Source organism: Ochotona princeps, chromosome 21 (genome assembly GCF_030435755.1).
Source record: "Ochotona princeps isolate mOchPri1 chromosome 21, mOchPri1.hap1, whole genome shotgun sequence".
Lineage (NCBI taxonomy): Eukaryota > Metazoa > Chordata > Mammalia > Lagomorpha > Ochotonidae > Ochotona > Ochotona princeps.
Window position 1 is genome coordinate 9,445,774 of NC_080852.1, and position 12,534 is coordinate 9,458,307.

At 37.4% G+C, this 12,534-nt stretch overlaps 1 long non-coding RNA gene across 1 annotated transcript in view; it reads right to left on the reverse strand.

The window, feature by feature from the left end:
• Positions 1–12,534, reverse strand: part of LOC131482889 (uncharacterized) — a 220,062-nt gene that overhangs the window by 50,199 nt on the left and 157,329 nt on the right. Inside the window, exon 2 of the long non-coding RNA XR_009247381.1 lies at positions 7,263–7,318. This is a non-coding gene — a long non-coding RNA (uncharacterized LOC131482889). The remainder of the gene's footprint in view (positions 1–7,262; positions 7,319–12,534) is intronic.

The window sequence follows — 12,534 nt, forward strand, 5'->3', positions numbered from 1 at the left end:
CTGCAATAGTGGAATGATGGATTTATGACTGTTCATGTGACTACCTGTTGCAATACTAGAGGGGAAATCAGTAACGGGGATGGGAGGGAAACGGGAAATCCCAGAATGTATTGAACTGAATCATAAAATAATAATAATACTTAAAAAACTTTCTATGAACAACAATTCATATTATCATTATGATGTGTAAAAATACAGGTGGAGATTGAATATAGGTGGTCTGATTGAAGTAATGGTTAAGGAATTGACTGTTTCTTCTCACCTCTCCTCTGAACCACTAGAATATATTATTCTGAAAAGAGAGTTCACCCTTGTTGTTAGATCTCTTGTAGCTTTGACCTTTGGACATCGGCTGCCATAGTTTTTGGACCACCATCAAATGTCTGGGATAAATGCTTCTTCAAAATTTCAAGTTGGAGAGAGAAAAACTTCTTCATGGTGAATTGCGGCATTGGATTCTTGTAAAATTTTTTCTTAAAAATGAAAAAGATCACAAACAATTTACCACCTGCTCTAACTTGCCTGCCTCATGAAAATTGGTGGTGGGTTGTGATGAATGCTCATGCTTTACAAAGAGCTGCTTCCACCAAAGTTTTGCAACGTGTGACAGCAAGTCACATGTGAAGGAAAGGGAACGTGGACTGCTTTGATGATGGTTGGCAATTGCCAAGGAAACCGCTCCCTTGGTAACCATGGTCAGTACATCTGTCTAGTCGCATTTCTAAGACACCCAGAGTCACCACCACGGAAAGAGTATTTTAGAACAAACACACAAGAAAAAACAGTTGAAACACAAAAAAATAATGGAGTTGATAGGGATTGTTTGCTTTTATGGCTAAGCTATTAGGATGGAGTTATGGTGTTCAGTAGAACATGTATAGGGGTGTTAACTCATACATAAAAACCAAAATGTCTCCCAATTTAAGGCAGGTTGTAAAACAAAACAAATTTAAACCAGATAATCTTTGTGTGTATTATTCACAATGCACATGCAGTTTAAAGACTTTTAAAGTGTTTGCAGGCAGCTTCTTATTTTAGTAAGATTTTTTGTTAAATTTTTATTTTGAATTTTTGAATTTTATGGTACAATTTTGTAGAGACTAAGATTCCTCATACCCCCAAAATTCTACCCACCGACTGATTTTCCCCATGTTGCTACAACAGTATAGTCCATCATAAGGAGTCATGATTCCATCAGTCTGTTATTTAAATGTGCCTTGACTTTGCTGGTACATACGTCAGATAGTCCAGCATTCCATTGTCTACACATTTCCAACAGTTTCGTTGGGAGTCCATCTTTGATTTGGAAGCAGGGGTGCATACTGCATTGTATCCCCACATATGAATATGGTAGTCTCTATAATAATAGAGACTACATTCCCATACATTTCCCTAAATGAGAAGCTACAAAATAAGGTCAACAACCGGTATGAATTAGAACAACAATAACAACACCACCACCACCACCAAAATTATAGCATCATGGAGTCAAAAAAACGCTTGTAGGCAGCTTTTCTGAAACACTGAACATACTCAATTAAGTTAAACTAAAGCTTGCATAACTTTATTTTATAGAGATACAGGCAAGAGTGAGGGAAACAAAGTTAAATGTTGGTTTTAGAAGATTTTAAAGTGTTAAGATTTATCAGAAATTAATGAAAGTAAGTTGATAGCAAAAACATTAGGATGGTAGAATAACACGATTTTACTTAAGAGCATTTATTTTAATCATAGTCCACCTGAGGAATGATGACACTGAATTGCCCAGGAGTTTGAGAAGCTAATAGGAGTTAAATTTTGATTTTAAAATGTTTGAGGGGCTGGAACAATGGAATACCAGGCTTAGTAAGCTGCCACTTACAACACTGGCATCCCATATAGGTACTAGCTTGTGTCTCAGCTGCTCAATTCCCCATCAAGCTCTCCACAAATGGCCTGAGAAGGGTAGCAGCAGAAAGGCCAAGTGCCTGAGCCCCTGATATCCCTGTGAGAGACAGGGATGGAGTTCCTGGTTTCAGTCTGGCCTAACCCTGGGCACACAGCCATTTGGGGAGTGAATCAATAAATGGAAGCTCTCCATCTGTCTCTCCCTCTTTCTCTATAACTCTAACTTTCAAATAAATAAATAAGTCGGTTAAAAAAAAGTTTGCATAAAGAGAACTCTTCCATATACTGGTTCACTTCCCAAATGGCTATAATGGCTAGGCAGAAGACAGGAGCGAGGAAATGCCATGCACATCTCCCACGTGGGTGGTAGGGCCCAAGCACTCGGACCACCTTCTATTACTTTCCCAGGCACATTAGCAGGAAGCCGTATTGGAAGTTGAGCAATTGGGATTCAAATCAGTACTCAGGTGGGATACTGACATCACAGAAGCCAGCTAACCCTCTGTAGCACAATGCTAGGCCCCAAGGAAGTTTTCTTTTAAGGACACTTATGTTCACAAACATACAGAAAATAAGAGTAGGAGGAAATATACAAACATTAAAAATGAATTGAGAAGGGTTGGATTATCTGTGCCAGAAATTTCAGAAAACATTTTAACCTATTTATTTCACCTTTTATTTTTTTTTATGACTGTTAAATATGATAAAAGACTAAAACAGTGCTTTGGACAAGTAAAGAACAAAAATTTTAGACAAAAAGAGCATTACATCATAGTTTACGTAGTACTGTTTTTTCATGGCAAATTTTAAAAAAATGGAGTGACTTACAACTGACTGTATCTAGAACCAATGAAATATAAGATTAGGTTTAGATCTTTTGCTAAAAAATGACAGAGGGACATTGAAATGCAAAGAGTGACTGAGAAGGACACTGTCCACTGTTTTCCCCTCCACAACAAAGGAAGGAAAGCATTGATAATACAGCGTACTCAATGAATTGCTGACTGGTACAGATAAAAGGCGATAGTGGTAAACTCTTCTCTATGGTGAAGCATGCCATGATCAAACAAATTATTCAGTTATTCTCATGAATAATCTAGGTGTCTAATCTTAGTCTGCCTATGTCACTTAATCTGAAATCCAATTTTATCTTACTTTGCACATCAAAGGCCAAAAACAGGACCATGTTACATATTTGCTCAAAGAGAAAACAAATTAAAAGAGAAAAATTCCCACAAATTAAAATTGATGTAGATGCATTAGGTAAAACAATCCTATTTGACATTTCTATTGAGCAAGCTGATTTTGTCTCAAATAAATTATTCCTCAAGAATATTTTCAATGTCAAGCCCCAATGGCATCTTTACAATACTGCCCGTTAGTTACTGTACATGTCCTCTTTCAACTGCTTTATCTACCAGAGTGATTTTGAGCCTGTTGATTGAAAAGTCAATCTTCTATGTATTTGGATTTTTTCTGAGCAGTTTGACAGAATCTTAGGGAAATATTCAAGGAAAAGATCCTGCTTCCATAGTTACATCATTCTGTTTGAGATTCCATTGCAATTCAGCAGCAGATAATACCAATTCCAACTTCATAGTGTAACTTTAATTTTGTGGAAAGCTATTTTAATTTTGGCACATTAACTAGCACAATATGAAAATGAAAAACCCTAAAGTGAATATGAAAATCTGTATTTCCTCCAGCTGATTCTTCAAAGTTCATTTTCAAAATGTAGTTGTTTTGAGATTCCTTACAGTAAGAAAAATGTATTTACCAAACCATGTAGCACATTCCTAGACAGACACAATACCACTAAATCAGTCCACTCAGCGTTGGCACTTGCCTTACTGAAGAGTTTGGTTTTGAGGACTGTTCTCTCCTCACTGATAACATAATTTTGGAATAGCTAGTAATTTCTGGCAAACTTTAATTACCCTATCTAATTGCAGCAAAAGCAAAACTATGTGTCACTCCAGGAAGACCATGTCTCCCACACTACCCTGAAGTCAGGAGGGTTCATACAGCCATACTTGGATTAATCAAATGTGGAAGAAAGCGACACATTCATTTCCAGACCTTCTTCTTCCTTTTTGTTGCATGGCAGATGCCAAGTAACTAGGAAGGACTCTTTGTGGGCAACAAAAGAGCCTGGGTCCATGGATGAGGCTGTGGAAGAGAGCAACAATATCCTCCCAAAGCACAACTGTGCCAAGAGAGAAACATCACCCACTTATATTAACTCCTGAAATGCTGGGGCTGTTTGTTTCAGTAATCAGTGTTACTTAATTGGACTGGCAATGATAGCAAGAGTCAGCCTAATATGTAGAGTAGTCCCTAGCATATTCACTATGAGCTATGTCCGATGTTGTATAACGTACATATAATGCTACTACAAAAAGTTCACAGGGAATGGAATCAAGAGGTAAGTGTATTTTCACAGAAAGAATTTGGAATGCCATGCATGTTCTAACGCACATCTTCCGTCAACATTTTGAAGACCCCTGATGAGCATGAGTTTCAAAAATTTCTGCAGCAAAGCAAGCATCTTTTAATTCTATTCTCCAGAAACATTTGAATCCTGAATTTCGAAGTTTTTTTTTAACATAGAAAAACATAGCTGGAATGTATTAGCACATTTAGTCCTCTGCTTCAGAAATACTTTTTAGAGCTATGTTTCAAATATTGGAGTAAGTTCGGGAAATACAATGAAGAGCCAAACAGATGTGGTTCTTGTTCTCACGGAACTTATTACACCAAGAGGCTGATATTAATAGATTATACATATAAATGCAAAATCATAACTGCAGTCATGTCTGTGACACAGAGGATCACAATTCTAACAGATACAAAAATAGACATGCTTGCCTTACTGAGGGAAGTACCCAGGAGAAAGGATTCCACGTACCTGGGTGTAGACATGCAGACAGTGTGTAGAAGTCACGTGACACAAGGCAACACTGGGCCAGAGAGGGTAGAGTTGGGAAAGCTAAGGGAGATGACATATAGTGAGGTTAGATGAGAATGCAGGATCCAACAAAGTTAAAGTGTTTTGTTAATAAAATATCAAATTTATCCTGTTCCTTTTGAAAAAGAGGGTTATGGCTATACTGTTAGAGAATGGATTAGACATGAACACATGCCTACATTTACATAAAGAAAGTGGGTGATAAGAAAAGTCATAGATTGATACATGTAGCCCTACCAAAAAAAAAAAAAAAACCCAGAAAAAGGAAATATAAAATTCATTCAGCCATTGAAAATTTGGGGAATTAGATGATATAAGCTCAGATAAGCAACATTGACTTCAAAATGTGTCCCATTAAAAAAAATTTTTTTTGAAAGATTTGTTTTATTTTTATTAGAAATTCAGATATACAGAGAGCAGAAGAGACAGAGATGAAAATCTTCCATCCATTGATTCACTCCCCAAGTGGCTGTCTGCAAAGCCAGCCGCCTCTTCTGGGTCTCCTATGTGGGTGCAGGGTCCCAAAGCTTTGGGCCGCCCTCTACTGCTTTCCAGGCCACAAGCAGGGAGCTGGATGGGAAGTGGGGCTGTTGGGATTAGAACCAGTGCCCACATGGGATCCTGGCACATGCGAGGTGAGGACTTTAGCCACCAGGCCACGGCGCAGGGCCTGCCATTTTTTTTCTTTTACAATGATGGATCATTGAGTAGTTTAATTTGGCAAATTTGAGATTGAAGACATTTGCCTTAGGCTGCTGAGCACATTCAAAGTGAATGAAACCACAGGGAAATGTCAGTGGTTTGAACAAGAGGTTTGTCATTGGTGGTCCTAGCATTCAACCAATCTCCCCTAGGAGTCTAGAAGTCTCTCAGCCATAACAACATCCAGGAGGTCTCCCTGGAGGAGGTACTGGAATTCCCTAATTTTCAGTAGGTACAACATACAACGGCTTAGGCTACATGCAAAGCAGAAAGATGATGAGGGGTGTCCCCTGTCACACTCAAATTTTGCTAACAATTTCCACTGGTCTCAGATTATGCCCCAACCTCATCTGTTTATATTTTGAATCTTCTACATGGATATTTTTCTCTTTGTATGGATAAACCATGACTAAATTTGATTTTTAGCCAAAAGGCTGAGAAGCAATGAATGAAAACCACTCTTGTAGAGACTTTGAGTAAATAATCATCTATAAATGTTTCTTTTCCTTCTTTGGGCTCCCATCTTCTTTCTTGCCACTGCAGCTTGGGCTGTGGTGCCTAGTCCTGTGTCCTCCATGCATGGGGGAAAGAGCTGGACATTCAGCCCTTTGGCATTTTTCATTTGTAGATACACATCACCTTTCCAGAAACTACAAACACACACACACAGAAAGAGAGAGAGAGAGAATGCTAAATGGACTGCCCTGTGTTGAGATGATTCTAAAAGATATCTTTTCCATGTAAGGGATGCCTGACTGTGTAGGCAGTTATTTTCTAAGGTGCAATCGTAGACCTTCAAAGTTAGGCTGTTAATTTGTGATATTAACTTGAGTCACTTGACTAGTCAGTTTAGGAAGCAACAATTCTCTTTAAAACTCTTGTAATTACATTTGGACAAGTTTGCACGTAGGACCACAAGTCCATCGGCTTATTATAACCATGGTGTATTTCACACACCATCTTCATTATCTTGTGCTAAAGAAGAGAGCACACACTCCTCTGTGGATAATTTTAGATTGGCCACTGACACACTCCGCGGTGTTTATAAAGAAAACAAAACTTGGATGTTGGCCCTTTTAATTATAACTGGCAGAATTGCTACACCCAAAATCACATAATCTCTTCACCATATTATATCTTTGAAGACATCTGCTTGCAAAGCAGTAACAAGGAACTTGAATTCTAAAAACAAACTTTGTACTAGATTGATTGGTTTGGCGAGCCATGCTTCTGTAGTACTGTTGGATTCTGAAAGATATGTTTCTGAAGTTCAAGAAAAGTTTAAAATATCCTATAAAGCAGCTACATCAAATTTTTCTTGGTATGGACCTGTGGATTAGAGGTTGTGCGTGATTTTATTACTAAGGAAGTCCCATTGGCCCGATGATAAATACCATAAATTTACCATTCATTTCTGTATTGTTGTTTTGCAGTTGTGAGATAATTATCTAGTTGGTGAAACATTTTGTTAAATTCAATGCGTCATCTTCCCTGAGAAATGATCACCTCATAAAGTGCTATGATCCAGGTGCTGCTGCGTAATATTCTGGGGACAACTGAGGGTACTGAACATTCTGTCAAATGATGGGAGCTGATCTATGACATGATTGTGAATATTCATTAGATGCCCACTCCCGTTCCCCTGAATTCGGGACACGCTCTGAATCCACAATGTAGCCGTTACATTGTATTACAACTCACTTACCTTGGAGCAGATAATTTTTGTGGCTTGAAGAGTTCCTAAAGTTGTGTCACTGTAACCTGAAAGATATTAAATAAAATGGGCTATCCGTGCATCACAGCTGGAAAGTAATTTTTTTAAGATTTATTTTCTATTTATCTGAAAGGCAGAGTTACACACTGAAAGGAAGAGACATCTGTCATCCACTGGGTCACTCCCCAAATGGCTGCACTAGCCAGGTCTGTGCCAGACATAAGCAGCCAGGAGGTTCTTTCAGGTCTCCCATGTGGTTGCAAGGTCTGAAACACTTGTGACCATTTTCCACTGCTTTCGCAGATGCATTAGCAGAAAGATGGTTAAGGATGAAGCAGCTGGCTCTCTAACTAGCAGCCACATATGCCAGTGTTACAGGCAGCAGCTTTACCAGCTACACTACAATGCCAGTCTCAGTCTGTTTGGTAGTGGTTGTTAATGACGTACTCATTTTACTTTTTTGAAAGGTAAAAAGAGAGAGAGGGAGAGAGAGATCCTCCGTCTTCTGGTTCAATCCCTAAACGGCCTCCACAGCAGGCGGGGCCAGGCTGAAGTCAGGGGCCAGGAATTCCCCCACAGACGGCACCAACACTGGATCAACACATACTGCCTTCCCAGGAACACTAGCAAGAAGCTAGAGTAGAAGCAAAAAACAGCCAAGATTCAAATCAGCATTCCAATATAGGATGCTGACCTCACAGCCAGCAGCTTAACCTATTCAGCCACAATGCAGGCTCCAATTTGTTTGTGTATTTACTTAACAATATCCCCTGCCTCCCACAAAATAAAAAAATCCAATGGAAAAAAACCTGAATTACTGCCACCCTCCAAAACAATTCCTATATCTTATGTGGCCGTGTAGTTCACAAAGTTCTATCTTGCTCAGCACACTCTAGCCAGTCTGGTTTCCTTCCCTAACTGTTTTCTCGAGCCCCAGACTAGCTGTGCAATGCTGACATGACTTAAGGCAGCTGCTGGCAAAGGGAATCTCATTGTGCTGCATGAGTGCAACCAACATGGCCAACAACGTTCAACATTTAGAATATCCAACTGAATAAATATTTACTGCTTGGTTAGGAGGTTTATTTTAAGAATCTTTTTCCAAAAGTATTTAGCTGGTGGTGATGGTTTGAACGTTGACTCTATTTTAGGTAAAATGACTCTCCTTGCTTGATGTTAAAACTTGCATTTATAGGTATACTGCTTAAAAACTGTAAAATTACACCTACAATTTTTAAATGTTGAAAGTGCTCAGAAAGCATCACAGATGTTGACATTTATTGTCATTCTAACACTAATTTTATTAGTCCAAAGTATTTTTTCTCCAAATGTTTTTCTGAGAAGTGCTAAGCAATTGCTATTACCCCAGAATCCAGAACAATCAGCTGGTAAAGGCAAGGTCTGATGTTTTAGCCATACTCTTGGATGTAAGTTATCACTTTTTTCTATATACCACCTTCTTGCAAATCTGTACATGAGGAACATACATAATCTAGATGTATGTTAAAAACTACAGAATATCTCCATATCTATATCATAATCTTAAGAAACATTAGAACTAGCAAGTTCTAAGATGACAGAAAGCATGAAAGTAAGAAAAAAAAAGTCCCGATTCTAGCACCAGGAATGATTTATGTTAATGGAGCTAGTTCAGTGTTTCCATCTTGTATATTTATGGTGCAGTTACTCAAAATGTTTTCTTTTTTTGGTAGGTCACACCAGTGAGAACTGTGGCTTAAGGAAATCAGAATAGACTAGAGATAATACAAGAGAGAAATAAAACCTTCCCATGATGCTTTCTTTCTAGAACAATCCCTATTACAGGGAGTGGAGAGCAGGATGTGTTGGCTAGGTATGTTTGGGTAAAATCACGGATTTTTAGGCCTTCTACAGAATACCATGGGACAAAAGACTGCAAAGGCTTCTAATTACCAAAGCTATGTTGCAAGCACTGTATCTTTCTTTAGAGTATATGGCTTAGTGCCCACAGATAGATGTCCCAGTTTTAAGTTCTGAGGGATTTTTGTGCAAGTCTATTCAATAGAATTAATCTTCCAAAGTGTTTTCACAAGTTAGGTAAAATCTTAATTACCCAGAAAAAAAAAAGCTAATTATACACTGTTCCTCTCAGACTCTCAGAACATCTAGAAAAGTCTAGGACTTCCGCACATCTCTCTTCAACACGAAGGAGGCAGGCGTGCCTGTTCTTGGGTTCTCATAGCAGATGTAAAGATGTAATTTCTGCAGTGAGTAATGGCACAAATCAGATTGTATTTATTATTTTATTCATGACATTTAATTATAGAGCAAGATGGGTAGTCGGATAGCACAACAGCCATAAACAAGGAAAAGGCTCCGCTATTCTTTCTAAATGAATGTTCTAAAAACAATTGGGAAGAACATTAATACAATGCCCATCTGAAGAGAGTCTCCATGAGTACAAGCAGTTTACTTGGGGTTCATCACATAATGGACTGTTGGCCTATTTTTCAAGCCATTTCTCTGCAATAAGTTGACATTTGATAGGATTACCCTTGGATTTTTGGTCCGAGACTCTGCTGTGCCTGAGATTGTCATCTTTTGATTTAAAGATAATAGAGCCAAACATGTGAAACTGTTCCATAAAGAGTCAACATGTGACTCATAACCAAATATCAGAAAAGATTTTTGTCTACAGTTTGCTTTCTTACCTCACTGTTGTAACAGAAATGATCAAATGTCTCGTTTCCATTATAAACATCATCTATTTATTTTATAAAAAAGCTTGACATTCTTCAGAGGTGAAATATAATAGTATCATAAAATTGTGAGGCAATTCTTTTCCCCTTAAGATTAACAGCTCTTGCTGACTGTAATTTTAATTTAAAAGTTTCACACAAAAAGGTACTCTATTTTGCTTAAGCATAATGTTGAACAGTTAAAAAAATAAAATTGGAGCAGTTCAGACATAGATAAAACCAGATTATGAGGCAATGAAATTGTATACAAGACCAACAAAACACACCTTAACACTGGCAATATACTTAACTGTTCAAAATATAGTTAATAAGTTTCCAAACATGTAAGTTCTAATTTTAAAATTAAGCCTTCCAATTGCCAATTTCAAAAAATGTAATGAGTTTAGAGTGGCCTTTTTATTATGCATGGTTTTATGTCTTTGGGTTTCAAAATTACCTAGCATGCATTTTCAACTTTGCTACAATTTCCGGGCTGTTTTCATTTCTATTTAAAAAAGGCTAAACAGTAAGATGTGCCTCTGCTTTGCATTCTAATTGCATGTAACTGATTTGCACAGCAGAACAAAAAACTCATTTTCAGATTAAGAATCTTGCACCAAGAAATAATTATTGTTCTGCTAGAAAAAAAATATTGTCCCACTTTCTCCCTTCATCTGTGTGAACTGTTTGCCGTGTTTTCCCCAGGTTGCTATCTTTTATAGACCACTATGCATTGCTCTTTAGGGACTGAAATGATGCAAATGGAAACAAGGAACATACAACTGTTTTGACTATATTCTTCTGCTTGCAACATAACACTTGCCTTTTATTATTTTATCTCCGACAATCAAGGGGTGACTAAATGGTTGCAGGTGGTGATGAAAATAAAAGCCATCCATCATTATTTATTAGGCATGAAAAAGATACACAATAATGTAATTTAATCTCAGAGCAGACAATTATTTCTACATATTGATAATACAATGTGAAAACTGTCATGAATTCTAATATGATATTTTGGTTTTATTGGTGTGCCACGGACAGCATGACAAATAATGAAATTGTATCTAAAAGAAAAAAGGTAATTATGTGCAAATGCCAACACTGTGGTTGGAAAATACATCACCAAAATTTTAACAGTTGTTCGTTACAACTTGACCAATTCTGAAGTTTCAAGTGTAACACTGTTTTCAGTTTTTACAATTTAAAGCTAAATCTAAGACATTTACAACACAATCTATAATCTTAGTAAACACTGACTTTGCAAGTATTTCATTATATAAAAGTTTTAAGGATCAGCCAGTCTGCTAAAATATTTGTGAGGAGTATGTATACACCATAAGCTCAAATTTCTAACGAGTTCTTTGGTTCACCCTAGTCTGGTAAAAATCTGCAGATGAAAACTCTGTGATCTCTACTTCAAGTTGCATACACATGACTATTAAATGTAGCAAAGAACCTACCTTTTAGCCAAATAAAGCAAATAGTTGAAAATAAACATCTTTGGTAGGAAAAAATCTTGGCTGATGAAATGCCTGGTCAAAAAAAGTGAAGGCCAGCTTTCCATTATGTTAAATAATTTTCATTTCTCTTTGCTTGCTGAACTCTTTCTCCAAAGGTTTCCCTAGGTGAAAATACACCAAAAGAGAAAAAAATTTTTTTGTTGCTATAAGATGGAAACCAAAGGTTTTTATCACTTCTATTTGAAGCAATTTTGGTTTCTGTGAGTGATCATGGTTAAAGATTTCCTGAGTTAGAAATACACTGCCGTATATTTGGAGGAACCTGCTACACACACACACATATGCATGGATCATGTGTATAACACACAAACTCACTGGACAGCATATATGCATAGCATGTTGGAAATTTTCTTGGAAACTAATTTCTTGGAAACTAACGTACAGACTAGAGATACGAACACAAGCTTATTGGATAAGATCAACGACCTGCTCTAAGAAAAACACCTTTTAGAAGTATTAAGGAAGGAAAATATTTTAGAACTGACTTTGAGTGGTAGACAGGACCTGGAAGAAAAAATATCTCTGAGTGATCACAACACTGCAACCATTCTAGTTTGGGAGAGAAAATTTATATATCATGTGGTTACTCAATTTTATAAAGAGAGCCTAAGAACAAGTGTAGGCACTGGTTAGGAAAAACAAATGAAAGGAATAATTTAAAAAGTCAATAAGCCACAGGAAATCTGGAGACTGTGTAAAAACACCTTATTGGAAGCTCAGCAAAAGTATGTGCCAGAGATCAAAGGGACACTTGGAAACGTGGCCCGAGTAAGGAGACCAGGGAGATCCGCAAACGATGGCAGGTCAGGTGTGAACAAGAATGCACGCGAGCCAAAAGAGAATTCAAGAGTACCCTTGAAAGTGACTCCAAAGCTAATAAAAATGTTCTTCAAAATATATTCATGGCAGGAAACCAAGCAGAGAAGCCATGGGCTGATCAAGTGACCCACTCTGGGAAGAACGGATATTCTTCTTGGAGGATGAAACATCTTATGACTTTATTAAAAAGGATGAATTGATTGA